At 41.3% G+C, this 26738-nt stretch overlaps 1 protein-coding gene and 1 non-coding gene across 3 annotated transcripts in view; one reads left to right on the top strand and one right to left on the bottom strand.

The window, feature by feature from the left end:
• Positions 1-26738, bottom strand: part of LOC126251340 (ribonuclease P protein subunit p25-like protein) — a 58637-nt gene that overhangs the window by 6821 nt on the left and 25078 nt on the right. The gene's annotated exons all lie outside the window — the stretch shown is intronic.
• Positions 5762-5836, top strand: Trnal-caa (transfer RNA leucine (anticodon CAA)). The gene has a single exon. It is a non-coding gene; the product is annotated as a tRNA-Leu (tRNA).

The raw sequence follows: 26738 nt of genomic DNA, 5'->3' as shown, positions 1-26738 counted from the left end.
TATACACACAAAATTCAAGCTTTCGCAACAAACTGTTGCCTCATCAGGAAAGAGGGGAAGGAGAGGGAAAGACGAAAGGATGTGGGTTTTAAGGGAGAGGATAAGGAGTCATTCCAATCCCGGGAGCGGAAAGACTTACCTTAGGGGGAAAAAAGGACAGGTATACACTCGCACACACACCCATATCCATCCACACATACATGTCTGCTTGTGTCTGTATGTGTGGATGGATATGGGTGTGTGTGCGAGTGTATACCTGTCCTTTTTTCCCCCTAAGGTAAGTCTTTCCGCTCCCGGGATTGGAATGACTCCTTATCCTCTCCCTTAAAACCCACATCCTTTCGTCTTTCCCTCTCCTTCCCCTCTTTCCTGATGAGGCAACAGTTTGTTGCGAAAGCTTGAATTTTGTGTGTATATTTGTGTTTGTTTGTGTGTGTATCGACCTGCCAGCGCTTTTGTTTGGTAAGTCTCAATATATATATATATATATATATATATATATATATATATATATATATATATATATATATATATATATATATAAAAAGAAAGATGATGAGACTTACCAAACAAAAGCGCTGGCAGGTCGACAGAACCACAAACAAACACAAACATACACACAAAATTCAAGCCCTCGCAACAAACTGCCGCCCCATCAGGAAAGAGGGAAGGAGAGGGAAAGACGAAAGGATGCGGGCCTCAAGGGAGAGGGCAAGGAGTCACCCCAATCCCGGGAGCGGAAAGACCCACCCTAGGGGGAAAAAAGGACAGGTACACACCCGCACACACACACACACCCATCCACACACACAGACACAAGCAGACACATTTAAATGTCTTTAAATGTGTCTGCTTGTGTCTGTGTGTGTGGATGGGTGTGTGTGTGTGTGCGGGTGTGTACCTGTCCTTTTTTCCCCCTAGGGTGGGTCTTTCCGCTCCCGGGATTGGGGTGACTCCTTGCCCTCTCCCTTGAGGCCCGCATCCTTTCGTCTTTCCCTCTCCTTCCCTCTTTCCTGATGGGGCGGCAGTTTGTTGCGAGGGCTTGAATTTTGTGTGTATGTTTGTGTTTGTTTGTGGTTCTGTCGACCTGCCAGCGCTTTTGTTTGGTAAGTCTCATCATCTTTCTTTTTAGATATATTGTTTCCACGTGGAATGTTTCCCTCTGTTATATTCATATATATATATATATATATATATATATATATATATATATATATATATATATATATATATATATATATATAGAGGGAAACATTCCACGTAGGAAAAATATATCTAAAAACAAAGATGATGTGACTTACCAAATGAAAGTGCTGGCAGGTCGACAGACACACAAACAAACACAAACATACACACAAAATTCAAGCTTTCGCAACAAACTGTTGCCTCATCAGGAAAGGGGGAAGGAGAGGGAAAGATGAAAGGATGTGGGTTTTAAGGGAGAGGGTAAGGAGTCATTCCAATCCCGGGAGCGGAAAGACTTACCTTAGGGGGAAAAAAGGACGGGTATACACTCGCGCACACACACACATATCCATCCACACATATACAGACACAAGCAGACATATTTAAAGACAAAGAGTTTGGGCAGAGATGTCAGTCAAGGCAGAAGTGCAGAGGCAAAGATGTTGTTGAATGACAGGTGAGGTATGAGTGGCGGCAACTTGAAATTAGCGGAGATTGAGGCCTGGTGGATAACGGGAAGGGATAACGGGAAGAGAGGATATATTGAAGAGCAAGTTCCCATCTCCGGAGTTCGGATAGGTTGGTGTTAGTGGGAAGTATCCAGATAACCCGGACGGTGTAACACTGTGCCAAGATGTGCTGGCCGTGCACCAAGGCATGTTTAGCCACAGGGTGATCCTCATTACCAACAAACACTGTCTGCCTGTGTCCATTCATGCGAATGGACAGTTTGTTGCTGGTCATTCCCACATAGAATGCGTCACAGTGTAGGCAGGTCAGTTGGTAGATCACGTGGGTGCTTTCACACGTGGCTCTGCCTTTGATCGTATACACCTTCCGGGTTACAGGACTGGAGTAGGTGGTGGTGGGAGGGTGCATGGGACAGGTTTTACACCGGGGGCGGTTACAAGGGTAGGAGCCAGAGGGTAGGGAAGGTGGTTTGGGGATTTCATAGGGTTGAACTAAGAGGCTACGAAGGTTAGGTGGACGGCGGAAAGACACTCTTGGTGGAGTGGGGAGGATTTCATGAAGGATGGATCTCATTTCAGTGCAGGATTTGAGGAAGTCGTATCCCTGCTGGAGAGCCACATTCAGAATCTGATCCAGTCCCGGAAAGTATCCTGTCACAAGTGGGGCACTTTTGTGGTTCTTCTGTGGGAGGTTCTGGGTTTGAGAGGATGAGGAAGTGGCTCTGGTTATTTGCTTCTGTACCAGGTCGGGAGGGTAGTTGCGGGATGCGTAAGCTGTTGTCAGGTTGTTGGTGTAATGCTTCAGGGATTCCGGACTGGAGCAGATTCGTTTGCTACGAAGACCTAGGCTGTAGGGAAGGGACCGTTTGATGTGGAATGGGTGGCAGCTGTCGTAATGGAGGTACTGTTGCTTGTTGGTGGGTTTGATGTGGACGGACGTGTGAAGTTGGCCATTGGACAGGTGGAGGTCAACATCAAGGTAAGTGGCATGGGATTTGGAGTAGGACCAGGTGAATCTGATGGAACCAAAGGAGTTGAGGTTGGAGAGGTAATTCTGGAGTTCTTCTTCACTGTGAGTCCAGATCATGAAGATGTCATCAATAAATCTGTACCAAACTTTGGGTTGGCAGGCCTGGGTAACCAAGAAGGCTTCCTCTAAGCGACCCATGAATAGGTTGGCGTACGAAGGGGCCATCCTGGTACCCATGGCTGTTCCCTTTAATTGTTGGTATGTCTGGTCTTCAAAAGTGAAGAAGTTGTGGGTCAGGATGAAGCTGGCTAAGGTAATGAGGAAAGAGGTTTTAGGTAGGGTGGCAGGTGATCGGCATGAAAGGAAGTGCTCCATCGCAACGAGGCCCTGGACGTGCGGGATATTTGTGTATAAGGAAGTGGCATCAATGGTTACAAGGATGGTTTCTGGGGGTAACGGATTGGGTAAGGATTCCAGGCGTTCGAGAAAGTGGTTGGTGTCTTTGATGAACGATGGGAGACTGCATGTAATGGGTTGAAGGTGTTGATCTACGTAGGCAGAGAGACGTTCTGTGGGGGCTTGGTAACCAGCTACAATGGGGCGGCCGGGATGATTGGGTTTGTGAATTTTAGGAAGAAGGTAGAAGGTAGGGGTGCGGGGTGTCGGTGGGGTCAGGAGGTTTATGGAGTCAGGTGGAAGGTTTTGTAGGGGGCCTAAGGTTCTGAGGATTCCTTGAAGCTCCGCCTGGACATCAGGAATGGGATTACCTGGGCAAACTTTGTATGTGGTGTTGTCTGAAAGCTGACACAGTCCCTCAGCCACATACTCCCGACGATCAAGTACCACGGTCGTGGAACCCTTGTCCGCCGGAAGAATGACGATGGACCGGTCAGCCTTCAGATCACGGATAGCCTGGGCTTCAGCAGTGGTGATGTTGGGAGGAGGATTAAGGTTTTTTAAGAAGGATTGAGAGGCAAGGCTGGAAGTCAGAAATTCCTGGAAGGTTTGGAGAGGGTGATTTTGAGGAAGAGGAGGTGGGTCCCGCTGTGACGGAGGACGGAACTGTTCCAGGCAGGGTTCAATTTGGATAGTGTCTTGGGGAGTTGGATCATTAGGGGTAGGATTAGGATCATTTTTCTTCGTGGCAAAGTGATACTTCCAGCAGAGAGTACGAGTGTAGGACAGTAAATCTTTGACGAGGGCTGTTTGGTTGAATCTGGGAGTGGGGCTGAAGGTGAGAAGTTTGCCAAGGTAATCCCATTCCCGATGTCCAGGCGGAGCTTCAAGGAATCCTCAGAACCTTAGGCCCCCTACAAAACCTTCCACCTGACTCCATAAACCTCCTGACCCCACCGACACCCCGCACCCCTACCTTCTACCTTCTTCCTAAAATTCACAAACCCAATCATCCCGGCCGCCCCATTGTAGCTGGTTACCAAGCCCCCACAGAACGTCTCTCTGCCTACGTAGATCAACACCTTCAACCCATTACATGCAGTCTCCCATCGTTCATCAAAGACACCAACCACTTTCTCGAACGCCTGGAATCCTTACCCAATCCGTTACCCCCAGAAACCATCCTTGTAACCATTGATGCCACTTCCTTATACACAAATATCCCGCACGTCCAGGGCCTCGCTGCGATGGAGCACTTCCTTTCATGCCGATCACCTGCCACCCTACCTAAAACCTCTTTCCTCATTACCTTAGCCAGCTTCATCCTGACCCACAACTTCTTCACTTTTGAAGACCAGACATACCAACAATTAAAGGGAACAGCCATGGGTACCAGGATGGCCCCTTCGTACACCAACCTATTCATGGGTCGCTTAGAGGAAGCCTTCTTGGTTACCCAGGCCTGCCAACCCAAAGTTTGGTACAGATTTATTGATGACAACTTCATGATCTGGACCCACAGTGAAGAAGAACTCCAGAATTACCTCTCCAACCTCAACTCCTTTGGTTCCATCAGATTCACCTGGTCCTACTCCAAATCCCATGCCACTTTCCTTGATGTTGACCTCCACCTGTCCAATGGCCAACTTCACACGTCCGTCCACATCAAACCCACCAACAAGCAACAGTACCTCCATTACGACAGCTGCCACCCATTCCACATCAAACGGTCCCTTCCCTACAGCCTAGGTCTTCGTGGCAAACGAATCTGCTCCATATGAAACTTCCTGGCAGATTAAAACTGTGTGCCCGACCGAGACTCGAACTCGGGACCTTTGCCTTTCGCGGGCAAGTGCTCTACCAACTGAGCTACCGAAGCACGACTCACGCCCGGTACCCACAGCTTTACTTCTGCCAGTACCTCGTCTCCTACCTTCCAAACTTTACAGAAGCTCTCCTGCGAACCTTGCAGAACTAGCACTCCTGAAAGAAAGGATATTGCGGAGACATGGCTTAGCCACAGCCTGGGGGATGTTTCCAGAATGAGATTTTCACTCTGCAGTGGAGTGTGCGCTGATATGAAACTTCCTGGCAGATTAAAACTGTGTGCCTGACCGAGACTCGAACTCGGGACCTTTGCCTTTTGCGGGCAAGTGCTCTACCAACTGAGCTACCGAAGCACGACTCACGCCCGGTACTCACAGCTTTACTTCTGCCAGTACCTCGTCTCCTACCTTCCAAACTTTACAGAAGCTCTCCTGCGAACCTTGCAGAACTAGCACTCCTGAAAGAAAGGATATTGCGGAGACATGGCTTAGCCACAGCCTGGGGGATGTTTCCAGAATGAGATTTTCACTCTGCAGCGGAGTGTGCGCTGATATGAAACTTCCTGGCAGATTAAAACTGTGTGCCCGACCGAGACTCGAACTCGGGACCTTTGCCTTTCGCGGGCAAGTGCTCTACCAACTGAGCTACCGAAGCACGACTCACGCCCGGTACTCACAGCTTTACTTCTGCCAGTACCTCGTCTCCTACCTTCCAAACTTTACAGAAGCTCTCCTGCGAACCTTGCAGAACTAGCACTCCTGAAAGAAAGGATATTGCGGAGACATGGCTTAGCCACAGCCTTTCTTTCAGGAGTGCTAGTTCTGCAAGGTTCGCAGGAGAGCTTCTGTAAAGTTTGGAAGGTAGGAAACGAGGTACTGGCAGAAGTAAAGCTGTGAGTACCGGGCTTGAGTCGTGCTTCGGTAGCTCAGTTGGTAGAGCACTTGCCCACAAAAGGCAAAGGTCCCGAGTTCGAGTCTCGGTCGGGCACACAGTTTTAATCTCCCAGCAAGTTTCATATCAGCGCACACTCCGCTGCAGAGTGAAAATCTCATTCTGGAATCTGCTCCAGTCCGGAATCCCTGAAGCATTACACCAACAACCTGACAACAGCTTTCGCATCCCACAACTACCCTCCCGACCTGGTACAGAAGCAAATAACCAGAGCCACTTCCTCATCCTCTCAAACCCAGAACCTCCCACAGAAGAACCACAAAAGTGCCCCACTTGTGACAGGATACTTTCCGGGACTGGATCAGATTCTGAATGTGGCTCTCCAGCAGGGATACGACTTCCTCAAATCCTGCCCTGAAATGAGATCCATCCTTCATGAAATCCTCCCCACTCCACCAAGAGTGTCTTTCCACTGTCCACCTAACCTTCGTAACCTCTTAGTTCATCCCTATGAAATCCCCAAACCACCTTCCCTACCCTCTGGCTCCTACCCTTGTAACCGCCCCCGGTGTAAAACCTGTCCCATGCACCCTCCCACCACCACCTACTCCAGTCCTGTAACCCGGAAGGTGTACACGATCAAAGGCAGAGCCATGTGTGAAAGCACCCACGTGATCTACCAACTGACCTGCCTACACTGTGACGCATTCTATGTGGGAATGACCAGCAACAAACTGTCCATTCGCATGAATGGACACAGGTAGACAGTGTTTGTTGGTAATGAGGATCACCCTGTGGCTAAACATGCCTTGGTGCACGGCCAGCACATCTTGGCACAGTGTTACACCGTCCGGGTTATCTGGATACTTCCCACTAACACCAACCTATCCGAACTCCGGAGATGGGAACTTGCTCTTCAATATATCCTCTCTTCCCGTTATCCACCAGGCCTCAATCTCCGCTAATTTCAAGTTGCCGCCACTCATACCTCACCTGTCATTCAACAACATCTTTGCCTCTGCACTTCTGCCTCGACTGACATCTCTGCCCAAACTCTTTGTCTTTAAATATGTCTGCTTGTGTCTGTATATGTGTGGATGGATATGTGTGTGTGTGCGCGCGAGTGTATACCCGTCCTTTTTTCCCCCTAAGGTAAGTCTTTCCGCTCCCGGGATTGGAATGACTCCTTACCCTCTCCCTTTAAACCCACATCCTTTCGTCTTTCCCTCTCCTTCCCTCTTTCCTGATGAGGCAACAGTTTGTTGCGAAAGCTTGAATTTTGTGTGTATGTTTGTGTGTCTATCGACGTGCCAGCGCTTTCGTTTGGTAAGTCACATCATCTTTGTTATATATATAGAATTCATGAATAAAGTCAGTCACTGTGTGTACATCTGACTTCAAGTAGCCCCATAATCAGAAGTCACAACACCTAAGACACTGATACCTTGGCAACAGTGACTTTGAACAGAATCATCTTAAAGTATTGCTCACAGCAGTTTCCAGACAGCATGTGTTATATGCGAAATAATTCCTCCCCCAATGCTTATTTCTTTGCACATAGGTAACTAAAACACCGCATTATTCTCATCTGTCACCAAAAAAGTTTAAAATTAACACTGCCAGTTTCCTCAGAGAAAAATGGACCAATAATGAATTTGGGGAATATGTGTGGGAGCCTTTAATTATATTTTAGTAAGGATTAAGTTGCAACCAGTGTGGATTTCAATATTCAGCCTAGATGTTCACATACTTATGCCGTTAACAACTTTAAGATAGGGAACAGATATCAATCCACATTGAAGACACCAGCTTAATGTCTGGAACAATCTAGAAATGAAAGCTTTATGATTTACAGAAGGACTATAAATAACAGTACTCTGCTGGCTCAGGATTCGGCCATGTTATGTCACATCCTGGTATTTAGAAGAACGTAGTCAAGGTCCAGGCTGTGATCATAGTTCTGCAAAGGATCGTTTTGTTAATCCACATTTCTGAAACAAAGCTGGAGAAACACTCATCACATAGAAAATCAGAAATGTAGATTAACAGAATTTATTTACAAATATCAAGATATATCAGACTAAATTGAGCTGTAAGTTCAGCATAATATAAAATTATAAAAATACAGATATGGAAAGTTGGAGCACTTATTTAAGAATAATAGTTAGGCAAACAGCAAAAGCTATGAAGTAGTCAGAAACTAAAATCAGAAATGGAACAAGGCAACTATTGAAGAACGGATAAGAATATATAGAAAATGGTAACAGGAATATAATGGAATATGCAGACACACACAGAACTGTTTGAAATATATCTGAACAGGTTTGAGGCAGTAGATGGAAAATTTGATAAGACAAAAAACTGAAAAAAAAAGGATAATAATGTGAATGTATCACATTTCATCAGTTAAGATGATATATGGCACAGCAACTCCCTATAGAGAGAGAAGTGCAGTTCAAGATTTCTTTAAATGTTTGTATAGTTCAAAATACAAATCAAAAATATAGATAGTTAATAATGAAAATAATGACATACTGGTAGTACTGTCATAGGAGTGTATAGCTATTCCAGAGATGACAGTGGATCAAAAGAAATGATTAAACTGGAGGCTAATACAGAAGTAAGTTTTATAGACTGTTGATTTTCGAAATGTACAAGATTTCATTAAAATTATCATCAATTTAACAGGAAAAAAGAAACAGTAGATTTTAATCAAGCTGAAGGACAATCTGGTATCAAAAGTGGATGCAGCACCATAAGTCATTAACAAAATTATGTAATTAGTGGAGCAATGAGTGTAAGTTTTGATCTGAATAAGGAGTCAGGCAGGCAAGAAGATTCCATCTCACCGAGTTTCTTCTCAGCAGCCCTACAGGAAGTTTTGAAATCAAACTGAGAAAAGATATAAGAACGTGTGTTACTGGATCATACCTGAACCATCTTTATTTTTCTGACACGTTTTTCTACTTAAAACCTGCAATCTTGCCTTTTTTGTAACTGTCAAGTGTAGAGTCAGGCAGGCCGTAGCACAATTGTCATTTCACAGAGCTCATAAGCAGTCAGCTTCCACTGGTGACATGTCAGGAGGATAGCATATTGCATATCTAGGTTTCTCTCTGTGCTTTCATAGTTCATTTCTTCTGTTAGACCTGCCTGTAGGAGATATGCATGTTGTGTGCAGACAGAGGAGGAGATGGCCACAATTTGCAAACAGCTGATTGTGCTTTTGGGTACGGTCAGCCACCTTCAGGCTACTGCCTCTTGATGTAGTGATGGCAGAGAATTTGGCATGTGATGTGGGACACATCATGTATCACCTGACCAAAGGGCTCTGCAGCCGAGGCACCACCTAGTGCAGCTGATGTGGTGGATCTGCCCTCACAGCAGGATGAATGGTGGATAACAACAGGTTCACGTTTGAGGCACAGGGCCAATGTGGAGACTGGCTGTCTCACCTCATCTAATCACTCTGTGAGTGGACAGGTGGCCGTTCCTTCAGCAGGGTCTGAGCAGGCACAGGGGAGGGGGCAAAGGTTTGCTAGTTATTGGGAGCTCAAACGGTAGGCACATTATATAGATCCTGAAGGAAATAGTGTTCATGCAGGAAAGAAAGCCAATGCACACTCAGTGTGTCTGCCAAGGGGCCTCACCTGAGATGAGGAAGCCTTGTCTGTGGCTATCGAGCATGCAGGGAGCGCAGTTGTCTATGAGCATGTCAGCACCAAAGATGCCTGTCACTTGGGTCCTGGGAGACCCTCAGTCTGTACAGGCAACTGGCAGAGCTGGTGAAAGCTGTTGGCTTCATGCGTGGGGTGCTAGGAGAAATTTGTAGTGTTGTTCCCAGAGTGGACTGGGGTCCTTTCATTTGGAGCCAAGTGGAGGAACTCAACCAAAGGCTTTACTGACTCTGTGACAACCTTGGCTGCAGATTCTTGGACCTGCATTTTCTGGAGAGAACTGAAGGACTCCCCTGGTAGCAACTACTTGTGGAGTGATATGGGGATTTTTTAGGTTACATGGAAGTTTGAAGTAATCTGTTGAACAATCACTAGGTGACATACAGATAGTGAAATCAGACTGCATTTAGCAAAATCATATTGCATTCAGAGTAAAGACACCTTGACTGTCAAAATTTTAGCAGTGAACAGTCTAAGTTTCCAAATTTACTGCCCTTTAGGAATTTCTCAAGTTCAAATTATTCTTGGGGCTAAGAGCTAGCTGCAACCCGAAGTAGAATGATCAGATGTTCAGTGATTTATGGAACATGCACTGGAAAGACAGATTAGATGTCATGAGGGGGAGTGTTCATTGCAGTTGACAAAAATATTGCATCTACCGAGGTCAAATTTGAATGTGACAGAAATTAAAATTATCTAGTCACGTATAACAAGTCTACGTAAAACCAGGTTAATTGTTGGATGTTTTTACCAGCCACCCAACTCCAAAGTGACAGTTTTATAGTCATTCAAATAATGACTACAGTTCAGATCATGCAGTATTAGCTAGAGATGACTTTAACCTCCTGAATATCGACTGGGACATGTATGGATTCATTGCAGAGAGTATATACACAGGCAGTCTTGCAAAGTACTTTTCAGCACATATTCCAACAACTGTCTTGAGCAGATAGTTTAACAGGCCACAACATGCAATGGAAATATTTCAGACCTTGCAGCTACAAACTGGCCTGTCCTTATCAATGGCATCAGTACAGAGACAGGGATTAGTGACCATGATGTTATAGTGACTATACCAACTAAAGTTAAAAAATCAATCAAGAAACATGGAAGAATATTTATGCTACAAAAAGCAGGTTGTTAGCATCCCACATAGACAATGAATGGACATAATTTATTTACAGTGTGAAGGACATAGAGAATTTATGGACCAAGTTTAAATGGATTGTAAACCATGTTCTGCAGAAGTACGTGCTAGGTAAGTTGATTAAGGATGGAAAAGACCCACTGTGGTTTAACAACAAAATGCTGACAATGATGAGGGTGCAAAGGCTGTCGCACTCTCAAGTCAAACGAGAACACGAAAATGACAGAAGGCAAAAGTTAGTAGAGGTTCATGTGTCTGTAAAAAGATTGAGGCACAAAGCCTACAACTATCACTGTCATGCCTCAGCAAAAGATCTTGCCGAGAACACGAGAAAATTCTGGTTCCACATAAAAAAGCTAAGTGGATCTAGGGATTTTACCCAGTCACTCACTGACCAGTCTGGTGTGCAGCAGAAGGAAAGCTGAACTTACAATGTCACATTTAAGAAATCATTCCCACAGGAGAATCATACAAGCATCACGTCATTGACCATCACACAGGCTCTTGAATCAAGGACATAGTGACAGACATCCCCAGCATAGAGAAACAATTGAAAGAGTTGGCAGCAAATAATTCACCAGGTCCAGATGGAATCCCAATTTGGTTTTACAAAGAGTACTCTTATGGCACTGGTCCCTCCCTTTAGAGCATTTATCGCTAATCTGTTATCCAAAGCCTAGTCCCTGGTGACTGGAATAAAGCGAAGGTGACTCTAGTAAATCAGAAGGGTAAAAGAACAGACCTGCAAAATTGAAGACCAACATCCATAACATCATTTTGCTGCAGAATTCTTGAACATATTCTCAGTTTGAATATAACAAATTTCCTTGAAATGGAAAAGCTTCTGTCCACAAGTCAGCATGGTTTAGAAAGCATCACTTGTGTGAAACTCGGGTTGCCCTTTTCTCACATGATATCCTGAAAATTATGGATGAAGGGCAATAGGATGATTACATATTCCTGATTTTCAAAAAGAATTTGACTCAGTGCTCCACTGCAGACTGTTAACAAAGATACAAGTATACAGAACAGGTTCCCAGATACGTAAGTGGATTGAACTTCTTAAGTAGTAGAACCCAGTACATGCTCTCGACGGTGAATGTTCAACAGGCACAAGGGTATCATCAGGTGTGCACCATGGAAGTGTGATAGGAATGTTGTTATTTTCTACATACGTAAGTGAGGGGGTCAGCAGAAATCTGTGGCTGTCTGCTATTGATGCCGTGGTGTACAAGGATGTGTCATAGTTGAATGACTCTAGGATGATATGACTTAGACAAAATTTGTAGTTGGTGTGATAAACGGCAGATAGCTCTAAATTTAGATAAATGTAAGTTAATGCAGATGAGTAAGGAAAACAAACTGGTAATGTTGGAATAATTATTAATAGTGTACTATGTGATACAGTCACGTCAATTAGGACCTAAATATCTAGCTGTAATGCTGCAAACTGATATGAGCATTTAAGGATTATAGAAGGGAAAGCAAATGGTCGACTTTGATTTATTGGTAGAACTTTAGGAAAGTGTGGTTTATTTGTAAAGGAGAGTGCTTATAGAATACTAGTACAACCTGCTTTTTAAGTACTGCGTTACCCATTAGGTCGGATTAAAGAAAGACATTGAAGCAATTCAAAGGTGGGCTCCTAGATTTGTTACCTGTAGGTTTGATCAACAGTAGCTACATGCTTCAGGAACTCAAACTGGAGGGAAGGCGACATTCTTTTCGAGGGATGCTATTGAAAAATATTTAGAGAACCCACATCTGAAGCTGAATGTACAACAATCCTACTACTGTCAATGCACATCTTGCGTTAACGACTATGAACTTAAGATTGGAGAAATCAGCGTTCATATGAAGCCTACAGACAGTCGTGTTTCCCTCTATTTGTGTAGTAACACGGTTCACGTTTTCCGTCACACTTCACATAGCGTAGACCAGGAACTGTCTGCTAGACCTGTCCGATGTCAACTGACTGGGCACGGCTCATGCTGCCTGAGTTGTTGTTGTTGTTGTTCCACCGGCAGAGGTCGCGGCTGAATTCTCGCGTGCCCTCTGGTGGACGGGACTCTACTTGCAGCAACTACTGTCTGTGACGTGCCGTGCCGATGTGCGCCTCCCGTGATCTTTCTGGTGGCTACTGCAATTTGCAAGTGAACGGGAAAGAAAATGACTACTAGTGGTACTGGGTACCCTCCGCCAAGCACCATGCAGTGGCTTGCTGAGTACGTATGTCGATGTGGAGTGGAAACAAGTTTCAAAATTGGTGTTTAAAACTATTACAATAAGACTAAAATAACATGAAACTCACGTATCAAAGAGAAAAAAATTGCTAATTGACCCTGCTATTGTATTCAGGTCAACACAACCCAAAAATTATTTTTTTTTCTTCTATACCTGTTTTATATTTAAATACTAACATTCAACACTTAAAGACTGGTTTTTTCTATAAATTCTACTTAGTTCAAGATAAAAAAAAAGAAGTTTTCTCCATCCTGTTATCGCTTAATTAGTTATACTGATGTCCCTTGGGTCTACATAGCTCAGGTGTTTAAAAATTCACAATACTGGTAGTAAAATTTTATTTCTACATGTCTGAGATACATGCATAATGGTTATCTTATAACAATGAAGGTCTTTGCTTGTTTAATGTTGAAATGTGCTAAGTTATTATTTCAAATTATCAGAGTATTATCACTACCAGTAATGCTTCATCAACCGCTTGGTGTGGATGCAACCATTTTTGATCCTGCAACCACTATGAATCAAGACACACAGGAACTGAAGACATTAGCTGCCCATGGGTATTGATTTAAATCAATGGGTAAATTTGAAAATTTGTGTCTGACTGAATTGCTCCGTGTAATGAGGATAATGGGCAAGGGGCACCACACCAGTAGTGTATGAGTAAGTTGAGAGTTTGGTTCTGATGGGAGGTGTGTTAGGGTAGTCCATGCAGGTTCAATGACCACTGTGTGCAGATGGCACAGTGCATCTGCATAGTGAGCAGGAGATCTGGGTTCGAATCCCAGTCTAGTACAGATTTGAAACTTTCCCCATTGATCAACTGATTTAAATCAATGCCCACTGGCACCTAACATCTTTAATTCCCTTGTGCCTTGTAACACAGTAATTTATGTGTGGCCAACACAATGAAACAATTTCTTTCTAATGAGGAGTTGGAAGCTATAATAAATGCATCAAACAGTAAGGAGAATATTTCTGAAGAAGAGAATCACATCTGAATCAGAAGATGGTTCGAACATTGATACCTCACATGGCAACATGCAAGTGATGCAAGTGGTTCTGTCAAAAGTAAAACATATTATGTGGAACTTGGAATTTTTTCCACAAACTGGAAGAGTTTGTTGACTTCTTGAAAAATAGGTTGGTTCCAATTCTCATTTATGTTGAATTCTGTGAAAATATCTTTTCAGGATAATCCTACAAGTGGGTCATTCCATGTCAAATCAACACACTTTAAATAAAAATATTACCTCATCCTCTTAGACTTTGCTGAAAGTTGGTATACTGAAACTAAGAAAAATACCAAAATTCAATTTTTTACCTCAAACCAGTCCTGAAATATGGCCATGTAAACTTTTCAAAAACTGGCCAAAAATGTGTGAACGGACTTTTTTTAAATTGCCCTAGAAGCTGCCCTAATTGAGCTAGAGAACTGGGAAATGTGTCATTTTGCAGCATTTTTCATGCTCTTTCCAGTGATAGACAAAAAACATAACTTCTAATTAATAGCCTTTTTCAAAATGGTAATTAATATTTTGATTTAATTTTTTTACAAAAAGTACATAATTGAAAATTTTCAAAATATTTCCATAACTGCTTCATACTGTTGCAAATCACATGGCAAAATATAAATGTGGGATGATGATGGGTTCATTGTTTAAAAAAATTATTCCGGACTCTTGTTTTTCACTAACGGCCCTAGTTTGACCAAACTGACCTTTAAGGTAGTACGTCAGTAGAGGACCGTATACATAGGGCTTGATGTCTGTACAATAATTCAGAGACTGGGGCCATTGTTGAGATTATGTAGTCTGCATTGTTACCTTCTAAGGCTTTATGTGCCTTTGTGCACTGTGGTTTTAGTGTAAATAAATTGTTATCTCTGTGTTGACCAGTCTGTATCTATTATATTTAATAGTTCATTTTCAAGTAAATCTATACATTGAAGGGCAGTTTATAAGTGATTTTTGTATAAATATGGAACCAAGTAAAAAGTGCAGTGCTGTAAGAGTGCAGTATTCTAATCCATTGAAGAAGTCAAATCATTTTATTAGAGACAGAAAAAAACTGAGAAATGTCACAACATGGATGCCCAAATTATTTCCTCAAATACCAAGTGGTGCCAAGATTTGTGATAAATGTAGGAACGATGTAACCAAATTGAAAAATACACCAGAGCCCATCAGTGATGAAAATGTGGAAGACAAATCTTCTGGATCAGAGATAATCATCAGAGACCAAGACCCTGACTTCACTCCAACTTCAGAAGCTGTTAAAACATTTAACACAACACTTCAAGAACTAGGTGAGTCCCCAATTGACAAGAGAAAACTAACATCTAGGCATTACGCCAAATCAAAAGTGAAGAAAATCTCGTCAATGACACGTAAAATTTTTTTGGCTTCTGAAACTTCTTCGTCAGATACTGATAAATCCATTCTTGAAAATCTTAAATGAAACTTTAAAAATTCTATAAGTAGAGCAAAAAAACTAACGATTCTTACAAGTTTACCTGAAAAGTGGAGTGTCAGGAAAATAATGAGGGAATTTAATGCTCCTAATTACATTGTTCGGCAGTCCAAAAAAATTTTGAAAGAGAAAGGATTCATGGAAGGTCCAAACCCAAAACCAGGGACGTGTTTACCAACAGAAACTGTCAAAATAGTACATTCATTTTATGAAAATGATGAAGTTAGCAGGGCAATGCCAGGTATTAAAGATTGTGTGACAATTACAGAAACAAGTGGAAATAAAACAAAAATATCAAAAAGACTTATTTTGTGTAACCTTAAAGAAGCTTACAAGCATTTTAAAGACAAGTTTCCTAAGATAAAAATAGGTTTCTCTAAATTTGCTGAGTTGAGACCAAAACATTGTGTATTAGCTGGCCAGAGTGGCACACACACTGTCTGCGTGTGCACAACTCACCAAAACATAAAATTAATGATAGAAAATGCCAAACTAAACACAGTAACAAACAGCAGTTTAAACAATTATCAGCAGTGCATTGCAAAAATGCTTTGCAACCCATCATCAGTTGATTGCAACATGGGAAACTGTGAATACTGCTCAGGAGAAACTGTCATACGTAAAATTTTAAAAGACTTTTCATGAAAACTTAATTGAACAAGTTCAGTTCCGACAGTGGATGTCAGTTGACCGATGTAATCTGGAAATTGTTCAGAAAACTTCTGAAGAATTCATAGATTTATTTTGTAGTAAGATGTTGACTTTGATTCGGCATGACTTCATTGCCAAGGAACAACGAACATTCCTTAACTCCACAAGAGAAAACCTTATGGAATCTGAATTTGTTGTCATATGTGATTTTTCAGAAAATTATAGTATAGTTCTACAGGATGACGCTAAGAGTTTCCACTGGACAAGACAACAGATTACCATTCATTCTTTTATTATATATTACAAACAGGAAGACAAAATTGAGCATATGAGCTTTGTCATTGTTTCTGATTGCCTAGAGCACAATACAACTGCTGTTTACACCTTTCAAAAGAAGCTAATTTCATATCTAACAAATAAATTTCAAAAGATTCCAAAGAAGATATACTATTATTCTGACGGTTCTGCCGCTCAGTATAAAAATAAGAAAAACTTCCTGAACCTTTGCCTTCATGAGGAAGACTTCAACATAAAAGCTGAGTGGCACTTTTCAGCCACAGCACATGGGAAAGGGCCTTGTGATGGAGTAGGGGGTTCAGTAAAGAGACTGGCAGCTCGTGCAAGTTTGCAAAGGCCATACCAAAATCAGATCCAAACCGCACAAGATCTATTTGAGTGGGCAGTAGATAATATCACAAATGTTGATTTTGCATATTCCACTCAAGAAGACTATGCTGCTTCAGAAATATTCTTAAAAAGCCGACTTGGAGAAGCATTGACAATCAAAGGAACACAGCAATTTCACACTTTCATTCCCAGCACTACATCAAAATTAATAGTCAAATACTTCTCAGCTGATGTGCAGAGTTGGGAGAGGGAAGTAACTACATCACCAGACAAACTGAAGTTACAAGATGTATCAGGCTATGTCACGACTGTATATGGCAGAAACTGGTGGCTTGGGTACATTTTAGAAAAAAACGAAGAACTTGATGAAGTGAAAATAACTTTTCTTCATCCATGTGGACCAGCTAAGTCATTCTCTTATCCTGCACATGCAGGTGTCCTGTGGGTGTCAGTTGTGGATGTTCTCACAAAAGTGAATCCATTTACTCCGACAGGGAGAACATACATTCTTAATGAAAGTGATGTAAACCAAACCCAGTCAGCTTTATTAAAATGTAATATGTGAAGTTCCAAGACAATTTATTGGGAAACTGCTTTCAACTCAAAACTTAATTTTTGTCTCAGGTTAGTGTTAATGTATATTTTATAGAAAGTTGTTTCAAAATTATTGTTAGTACCTGTTGTTGTTGTGGTCTTCAGTCCTGAGACTGGTTTGATGCAGCTCTCCATGCTACCCTATCCTGTGCAAGCTTCTTCATCTCCCAGTACTTACTGCAACCAACATCCTTCTGAATGTGCTTGTGTATTCATCTCTTGGTCTCCCTCTACGATTTTTACCCTCCATGCTGCCCTCCAATGCTAAATTTGTGATCCCTTGATGCCACAGAACATGTCCTACTAACCGGTCCCTTCTTTTTGTCAAGTTGTGCCACATACTCCTCTTCTCCCCAATTCTATTCAATACTTCATCATTAGTTATGTGATCCACCCAGCTAATCTTCAGCATTCTTCTGTAGCACCACATTTCGAAAGCTTCTATTCTCTTATTGTCCAAACTATTTATCGTCCATGTTTCACTTCCATACAAGGCTACACTCCATACAAATACTTTCAGAAATGACTTCCTGACACTTAAATCTATACTCGATGTTAACAAATTTCTCTTCTTCAGAAACGCTTTCCTTGACATTGCCAGTCTACATTTTATATCTTCTCCACTTCGACCAGCATCAGTTATTTTGCTCCCCAAATAGCAAAACTCCTTTACTACTTTAAGTGCCTCATTTCCTAATCTAATTCCCTCAGCATCACCCGACTTAATTCGACTACATTCCATTATCCTCGTTTTGCTTTTGTTGATGTTCATCTTATATCCTCCTTTCAAGACACTGTCCATTCCGTTCAACTGCTCTTCCAAGTCCTTTGCTGTCTCTGACAGAATTACAATGTCATCGGCGAACCTCAAAGATTTATTTCTACTCCATGGATTTTAATACCTACTTCGAATTTTTCTTTATTTTCCTTTACTGCTTGCTCAATATACAGATTGAATAACATCGGGGAGAGGCTATACCCTGTCTCACTCCCTTCCCAACCACTGCTTCCCTTTCATGCCCCTCGACTCTTATAACTACCATCTGGTTTCTGTACAAATTGTAAATAGCCTTTCGCTCCCTGTATTTTACCCCTGCCATCTTTAGAATTTGAAAGAGAGTATTCCAGTCAACATTGTCAAAAGCTTTCTCTAAGTCTACAAATGCTAGAAACGTAGGTTTGCCTTTCCTTAATCTTTCTTCTAAGTTAAGTCGTAAGGTCAGTATTACCTCACGTGTTCCAATATTTCTACGGAATCCAAACTGATCATCCCCGAGGTCGGCTTCTACTAGTTTTTCCATTCGTCTGTAAAGAAATGGCGTTAGTATTTTGCAGCTGTGACTTATTAAACTGATAGTTCGGTAATTTTCACATCTGTCAACACCTGCTTTCTTTGGGATTGGAATTATTATATTCTTCTTGAAGTCTGAGGGTATTTCGCCTGTCTTATACATCTTGCTCACCAGATGGTAGAGTTTTGTCAGGACTGGCTCTCCCAAGGCCATCAGTAGTTCTAATGGAATGTTGTCTACTCCCGGGGCCTTCTTTCGACACAGGTCTTTCAGTGCTCTGTCAAACTCTTCATGCAGTATCGTATCTCCCATTTCATCTTCATCTACATCCTCTTCCATTTCCATAATATTGTCCTCAACTACATCGCCCTTGTATAGACCCTCTATATACTCCTTCCACCTTTCTGCTTTACCTTCTTTGCTTAGAACTGGGTTTCCATCTGAGCTCTTGATATTCATACAAGTGGTTCTCTTTTCTCCAAAGGTCTCTCTAATTTTCCTGTAGGCAGTATCTATCTTACCCCTAGCGAGATAAGCCTCTACATCCTTACATTTGTCCTCTAGCCATCCCTGCTTAGCCATTTTGCACTTCCTGTCGATCTCAGTTTTGAGACGTCTGTATTCCTTTTTGCCTGTTTCATTTACTGCATTTTTATATTTTCTCATTTCGTCAATTAAGTTCAATATTTCTTCTGTTACCCAAGGAGTTCTACTAGCCCTTGTCTTTTTATCTACTTGATCCTCTGCTGACTTCACTACTTCATCCCTCAGAGCTACCCATTCTTCTTCTACTGTACTCATTTCTCCCATTCCTGTCAATTGTTCCCTTATGCTCTCCCTGAAACTCTGTACAACCTCTGGTTCTTTCGGTTTATCCAGGTCACATCTCCTTAAATTCCCACCTTTTTGCAGTTTCTTCAGTTTTAATCTACAGTTCATAACCAATAGATTGTGGTCCGAGTCCACATCTGCCCCTGGAAATGTCTTACAATTTAAAACCTGGTTCCTAAATCTCTGTCTTACCATTATATAATCTATCTGATACCTTCTAGTATCTCCAGGATTCTTCCATGTATACAACCTTCTTTCATGATTCTTGAACCAAGTGTTAGCTATGATTAAGTTATGCTCTGTGCAAAACTCTACCAGACGGCTTCCTCTTTCATTTCTTAGCCCCAGTTCATATTCACCTACTATGTTTCCTTCTCTCCCTTTTCCTACTCTCGAATTCCAGTCACCCCTGACTATTAAATTTTCATCTCCCTTCCCTACCTGAATAATTTATTTTATCTCATCATACATTTCTTCATCATCTGCAGAGCTAGTTGGCATATAAACTTTTACTACTGTAGCAGGCGTGGGCTTCGTGTCTATCTTGGCCACAATAATGCATTCACTATGCTGTTTGTAGTAGCTTACCCGCATTCCTATTGTTTATTCATTATTAAACCTACTCCTGCATTACCCCTATTTGATTTTGTGTTTATAACCCTGTATTCACCTGACCAAATGTCTTGTTCCTCCTGCCACCGAACTTCACTAATTCCCAATATATCTAACTTTAACCTATACATTTCCCTTTTTAAATTTTCTTACCTACCTGCCCGGTTAAGGGATCTGACATTCCACGCTCCGATCCGTAGAACGCCAGTTTTCTTTTTCCTGATAACGACATCCTCTTGAGTAGTCCCCACCCGGAGATCCGAATGGGGGACTATTTTACCTCCGGATTATTTTACCCAAGAGGACGCCATCATCATTTATCCATACAGTAAAGCTGCATGCCCTCGAAAAAAATTACGGCCATAGTTTCCCCTTGCTTTCAGCCGTTCGCAGTACCAGCACAGCAAGGCCGTTTTGGTTAATCTTGCAAGGCCAGGTCAGTCAATCATTCAGACTGTTGCTCCTGCAACTACTGAAAAGGCTGCTGCTCCTCTTCAGGAACCACCCGTTTGGCTGGCCTCTCAACAGATACCCCTCCATTGTGGTTTCACCTACGGTACGGCCATCTGTATCCCTGAGGCATGCAAGCCTCCCCACCAACAGCAAGGTCCATGGTTCATGGAGAAGGTGTTAGTACCTATTGTGTTAAATTTAGCTATGTACAGATACCTGTTACTCAAAAACAAGCATTAGGTATTTAATTTGTTTAATAGTTCCATTTCAAACATCTTGGACCAGAACTATTATGTAAATACTTGTACTTATTCATACTTTATTTCAGTTTGTAGTTAAATGCTCAATTTCTTGTTTTTGTTATATCAGTTAATATACTGTTAGTGAAGTTGTATGAAATTAAAACAAGCAATCAACTTAATTATAAAATATGCTGATTGGTTTTGGTTTAATAAGGTGATGTTTTGATATTTCTAATACTTTTTTTATTTACCTTCCAGTATATTTTAAAGAAATTCATGTTTGTTAAAGGTCAATTTGGTCGAACTAGGGCCATTAGTGAAAAAAAAAAAAAAAGAGTCCAGAATAATTTTTTTTTAACAATGAAGCCCTCATCATCCCACATTTATATTTTGCCATGTGATTTGCAACAGTATGAAGTAGTTATGGAAACATTTTGAAAATTTTCAATTATGTACTTTTTGTAAAAAAATTAAATCAAAATATTAATTACCATTTTGAAAAAGGTTATTAATTAGATGTTATGTTTTTTTGTCTATCACTGGAAAGAGCATGCAAAATGACACCTTTCCCAGTTCTCTAGCTCAATTAGGGCAGCTCCTAGGACAATTTTAAAAAAGTCCGTTCACACATTTTTGGCTGGTTTTTGAAAAGTTTACATGACCATATTTCAGGAATGGTTTGAGACAGAAAATTGAAATTTGGTATTTTTCTTAGTCTCAGTGCCCACTATAAGTATACCAACTTTCAGCAAAATCTAAGAGGGTGAGGTAAAATAGGTGTGTTGATTTGACATGGAATGACTGAAGTGATCACCATACATTCTCAAACATAATGCAAGTTCATGAAGAAATTCTCACTGCACCCCCCACATTCTGAAGTTGACACCTGTGTGTTGAGCTAGTGTATAACATTGTAAAACACTTTTACAGATGTTTGAGGTTTCATATGACACAGAACTATTTGTAACCTCAAAAAATTGTTGCCAGAGATAAACCATCTCCAATATCCTACAATGAATGACAAGAATGGTAAGATAAACTTCCACTTTAGGAGTTACGAGAATAGAGCTTCACTAAAAGAATGTTATTAGGTAACATACTCTACTTATGTGACAGCTCACCTTCATGAAATGTCAAATATAGTAAGTTTAATTAAGGTATACTAGGCAGTAAGCAAATAAGCCTAGTAAGCAAGAAGACCCGGGTTCGAGTCCCGGCTGCACCACAAATTTTATTCACCTCTTCAGCTTCCAATGTTATCATAGATAAATAAGAGACTTAAATGTCTCAGGGAAAATTTAATTTAAGATCTATACAATCATATGTAGTACAGCACTTCCCCATTATGTCCAATACTGGGGTGCTATTCCAGTGTTGGAGAGCCCCGGTAATAGTGACAATATAAGGGGAGATGTGAACTGGAGTTTGTGTTGGGGAGGGTATTTGATTTAATTAAGGTATTCACTACAGTAAAAGTTTACCTACCTCACAGGATGGTCTCATTAATGTTCACAGTATTCACAGTAACAGGCAAAAAATCATCTTGTTACCAGCAGGTGGCAAGCTAGAACCATTTAGTGCCACTTGTTAGATGAAAATATAACAGTTCTTCAATACTTAGAAACAATACTAGGATGTACACACATCAAAAAAAAGTTTGCATCACCCTGGTTCCCGGAACTCCTGAAGATAGACATTGACTGTGGACACTGTACCACAGACACAGTCCCTTTGACTCTTCAGAGATGTCACTAAATCCGCCCAGAGATGTAAACAACCATGCATGAGCAGCACCTATTAGATGGAGTGGGTCCGACAGCCGATGCGTTCCAGTCATTCCACCAGGAAGGAGGTAAATGGCTCATTTTGTCTGGAGTTCAACAATGCCATGGTCAATACCGTGGTTTGATCATGTCAGCATTGTTACTTTGTGCAAGGAAGGGCTCTTAACAAGGGAAGTGTCCAGGCATCTTGGATTGAACCAAAGTTATGTAGTTCAGACATGGAGGAGATACAGAGAGACAGGTACTGTCGATGACATGCTTCGCTCTGGCCACCCATGGGCTACTACTGCAGTGGATGACTGCTACCTATGGATTATGGCTTGGAGGAACCCTGACAGCAACCCCACCTTTTTGAATAATGCTTTTTGTGCAGCCACAGGATGTCGTGTTATGACTCAAACTGTGCGCAATAGGCTGCATGATGAGCAACTTCACTCCCAATGTCCATGGTGAGGTCCATCTTTGCAACCAAGACACCATGCAGCACAGTACAGATGGGCTCAACAACATGCCAAATGGACCGCTCAGGATTGGCATCACATTCTCTTAACCGATGAGTGTCGCATATGCCTTCAACCAGACAATCGTCGGAGGTGTGTTTCGAGGCAACCCGGTCTGGCTGAACGCGTTAGACTCACTGTCCAGCGAATGCAGCAAGGTGGAGGTCCCCTGCTGTTTTGGGGTGGCATTATGTGTGGCTGATATATGTCACTGGTGGTCACGGAAGGTGCCATAATGACCGTAAGATACGTGAAAGCCATCTCCCCGACCAATAGTGCAACTATATTGACAGCATATTGGCGAGGCTTTCATCTTCATGGATTACAATTAGCACCCCCATTGTGCACATCTTGTGAGTGACTTCCTTCAGGATGACATCGACTATAGTAGCCAGCATGTTCTCCAGACATGAAGCCTATCAAACATGTCTGGGTTAGATTGGAAAGGGCTGTTGTATATGGACGACGTGACCCACCAACCACTCGGAGGGAATTGCTGTTTAGGAGTGGGACAATCTGGACTGACAGTGTCTTAATGAACTTGTGGATAGTATGCCACAACGAATACAGGCATGCATCAATGCAAGAGGAAGTCCTACTGGGTATTTGAGGTATCGGTGTGTACAGCAATCTGGACCACCACTTCTGAAGGTCTCGCTGTATGGTGGTAAGACATGCAATGTGCGATTTTCATGAGCAAGAAAAAGAGGGAAATGATGTTTATGTTGACCTCTATTCCAATTTTCTGTGCAGGTTTCGGAACTCCCGGAAATGAGGTGACACAAAACCTTTTTTTATGTGTGTATATTTACGTGAAAGCTGCATTGCACTGCTGGCTGTACTTTACAAGTGATTGATTATTTTTCCGTTACTTTTAGAGCATTTAATATGCCTATAACTTATGTCACATAATAAGATGTAAAGTCTATGTTAACTTCTGTATTTCATGACGATGCAAGGCCATCTCAGTGGAAGAACTATCTGAAGCAAGCATACAGTCAAACCACCCAGTACAAACATATGTATTTAAATTTAGAACAGGAAATCAAGAATTTAACTTAGTTTGGATCACCTGTTGACCAGTAATTGAGGTGGTAGTAACCACAGCAGGGTAGGGAAACAGATGTAGATGAAAGGCTAAATAGTCAGTTACTGGAAACTGAAGTTAATATTTTCAGTTGAAGGTAAGAGGCACACTGTAAGATGTGAAGGAAGGAGGAAAATCAAATCAAATCCTAAAGCACAAAATTTAACAGCTACAGTTGATGATATGGCAGTATATGACATATAATGGATTAAACTTATATTTCTGACGATTAGTAAGCGGTCCTACTACTCTTACCTGCAGCTTTTGGTAATCTAATCCAGAATCAGTGTGACTTCCCTTTGTGCCTTTAACTGTGTTCCCTCTATATGAAAAACCTAATAAAAGTACCCATATCCCTATCTTTAATGCCAGGATCTTTCCTGTTTGTACATCTATCGACCAAGATCAGGTTCTCATAATGAGTGCTATTTAGTCTTTTATTATTTCATCTAATGTTCTGTAAACTGAAATTGATCATAGATGGGCATGACTGGATTAATGCTAATATATGGCCAATGCCAAAGTTCACTTTTTTTTTTTTTTTTTTTTTTTTTGCCAAAACAATACTTCATTATTTGCTTTTGCTTATGGGATGTTAAGAAGGAGAAAGGAAATATTTCCAGCAACATATCATTTTCATCTTTTTAACTTTGGGGAAAAGAAGACAGAGCTGGCTTCAAACATTTGTGCTCTTGGTGAGAAATTGTCCATTTTAAAGAGGACCACTTCAATGGGAGCACTTTGTCTGCTTTCAGGCAGCATGGTAATAATGTCAGGCAACCATCGCGAATCATTTGTACCCCACAGTCAAAAGATTTAGTTTCCGGATACTGGACAATTTTTGGTGCAACTACAGCAAGAAACCGATAACCATGTGTATAGCTTCACTTGCTTGTAATCAGTTACTACATTAGAACACCAATCATTCAAATTAAAGTGTTATAGTGGTGGCAGAAACAGTACCTTTGTAACATCAGGAAAAAAAAAAAACTGGATCACAACAGAAAAGCTGTATACATACAAAAGATTTTGTCCATCCACAGAAAATAACGATGTACACCTCCTGTTTTAATTAACTTTATGTGCTATGAACTAGCTCCCAGGTATTTAACTACAGCTGCTGACACTCTCTGCCAAAAGTTCCAACACTGCATTCGATAGGGAAAATATCCTCAAGAAGACTGTACCAATAGCTGCTTCAACACAATACACATTCCTAGGTAACTAACATGTTAAACTTGTCCATCAAAGATTTTGGTCTGGAGACCATTCCAAGTCTTCCCTATTTTTCGTATCTTGCACCCACAGGCTTCCAAGGAAGAAACATTTGGATTTAAATCCCATCACCAACAAGATCATTATAGGCAGATCACAAGCTCAGATTGGGAAACAATAGGTAGGGAAATCAGTCATGTCAGACAATTCTCTTGAGCAATTTAAAGACATTTGAAAGGCTTCCGTTCCTTACTTAATTTGAAAACTTCAATACCAATTTTGCAGATAACCTTGTATATGCAACTGATAAAATGCTCCAGTGCCAGGAGAAAACAAAGAAATATAACAGTGTTAGGGAACATCACTTGAAGGACACAGCACTGTGTGTGTGTGTGTGTGTGTGTGTGTGTGTGTGTGTAGGCTCTCTCTCTCTCTCTCTCTCTGTCTCTCTTTGAGAAGCGAGTGGGGAGGCCAACACTTCTTGCGTATGCACTGTTATTTCAGATGAAGTTATAATAGAAGTGACTCTTCATATAGCAGCTGTCTCTGCAAGTCAAACTTGGGATTGACGAATGTGAAGAAAAAACACAACTATCGGAATACTTTAAATTATGTCCCTCATATGAAACACAAAAATTTCAGCTCTTTAGGAAAAAAAAAAGTTTTCTTTGGCATATTTTAAAATTTATGCAAGTTATAATTCAACAGGAAATAGTATCAGAATTGTTCTATTGTTCCTACAGGCAATAAGAAGATAAGATGGAGAACCCTTCTAAATTTGTGTATCACCCAAGAGCAGCAGCTATATTATTTGTAGCATGGGACATACATGAATTTTGTTATGTACCTTCATTAACAGAATTAACCCAAATCCAGATGTGTGGTATTACTTCTCATTGAAAAAAAACTTTGGCTTAATATTAAACACAAGCATGAATGGAATATTAAAAAGGTTTTAATTTGTCAGGATTAACGTCAGTAAAGACAGCACACAATCTTAAACTGAAAAAAGGAGGAGAAGCCAGTACCACAGTATCCAAGTCAAGAGATAATAATAATAATAATAATAATAATAATAATAATAACAATAATAAGATGGGCCAGATGTAGATTAGGAGTCTCATAACCCGAGACCATGGTCTTACATACTTATCCAAGGAGCTTTATCACGAACACAGAATAAACGCTTGTGGATGAAGGAGGAAAAAAAAGAGGAAGAAATCCCACAAAGCAATTGTTACAAATTATCCATATTTCATACACATAAAAGAATTATGTGAGGGTTGATCACATACACACAAAATTTTGTGTTCTGAGTGCATACTGCAGAAGAACAGGTAAAGGTGTGGCTGGGAGGGGAGGTGGGGGGGAGAGAGGTACTGACGTGTAAATTAATAAAGAGTGGCAAAACAAGATTTCAGGCAACCCCAGTGAAAGCCATGACTAAATTTTCAGCCCTTAAGGTGCTTGCAACTGTGCTGTTTTGACCAGTGTGCTGTTTTCCAAATTTAATTTTTGCGCGAGTGCCACATCGACAATGCAATGCCTAACTGTGATCTTTTGAGTGAAGT

Source organism: Schistocerca nitens, chromosome 4 (assembly GCF_023898315.1).
Source record: "Schistocerca nitens isolate TAMUIC-IGC-003100 chromosome 4, iqSchNite1.1, whole genome shotgun sequence".
Taxonomy (NCBI): Eukaryota; Metazoa; Arthropoda; class Insecta; order Orthoptera; family Acrididae; genus Schistocerca; species Schistocerca nitens.
The sequence above is the reverse complement of the archived record's forward strand: the minus strand, read 5'-3'. Positions and strand labels throughout refer to the sequence as shown.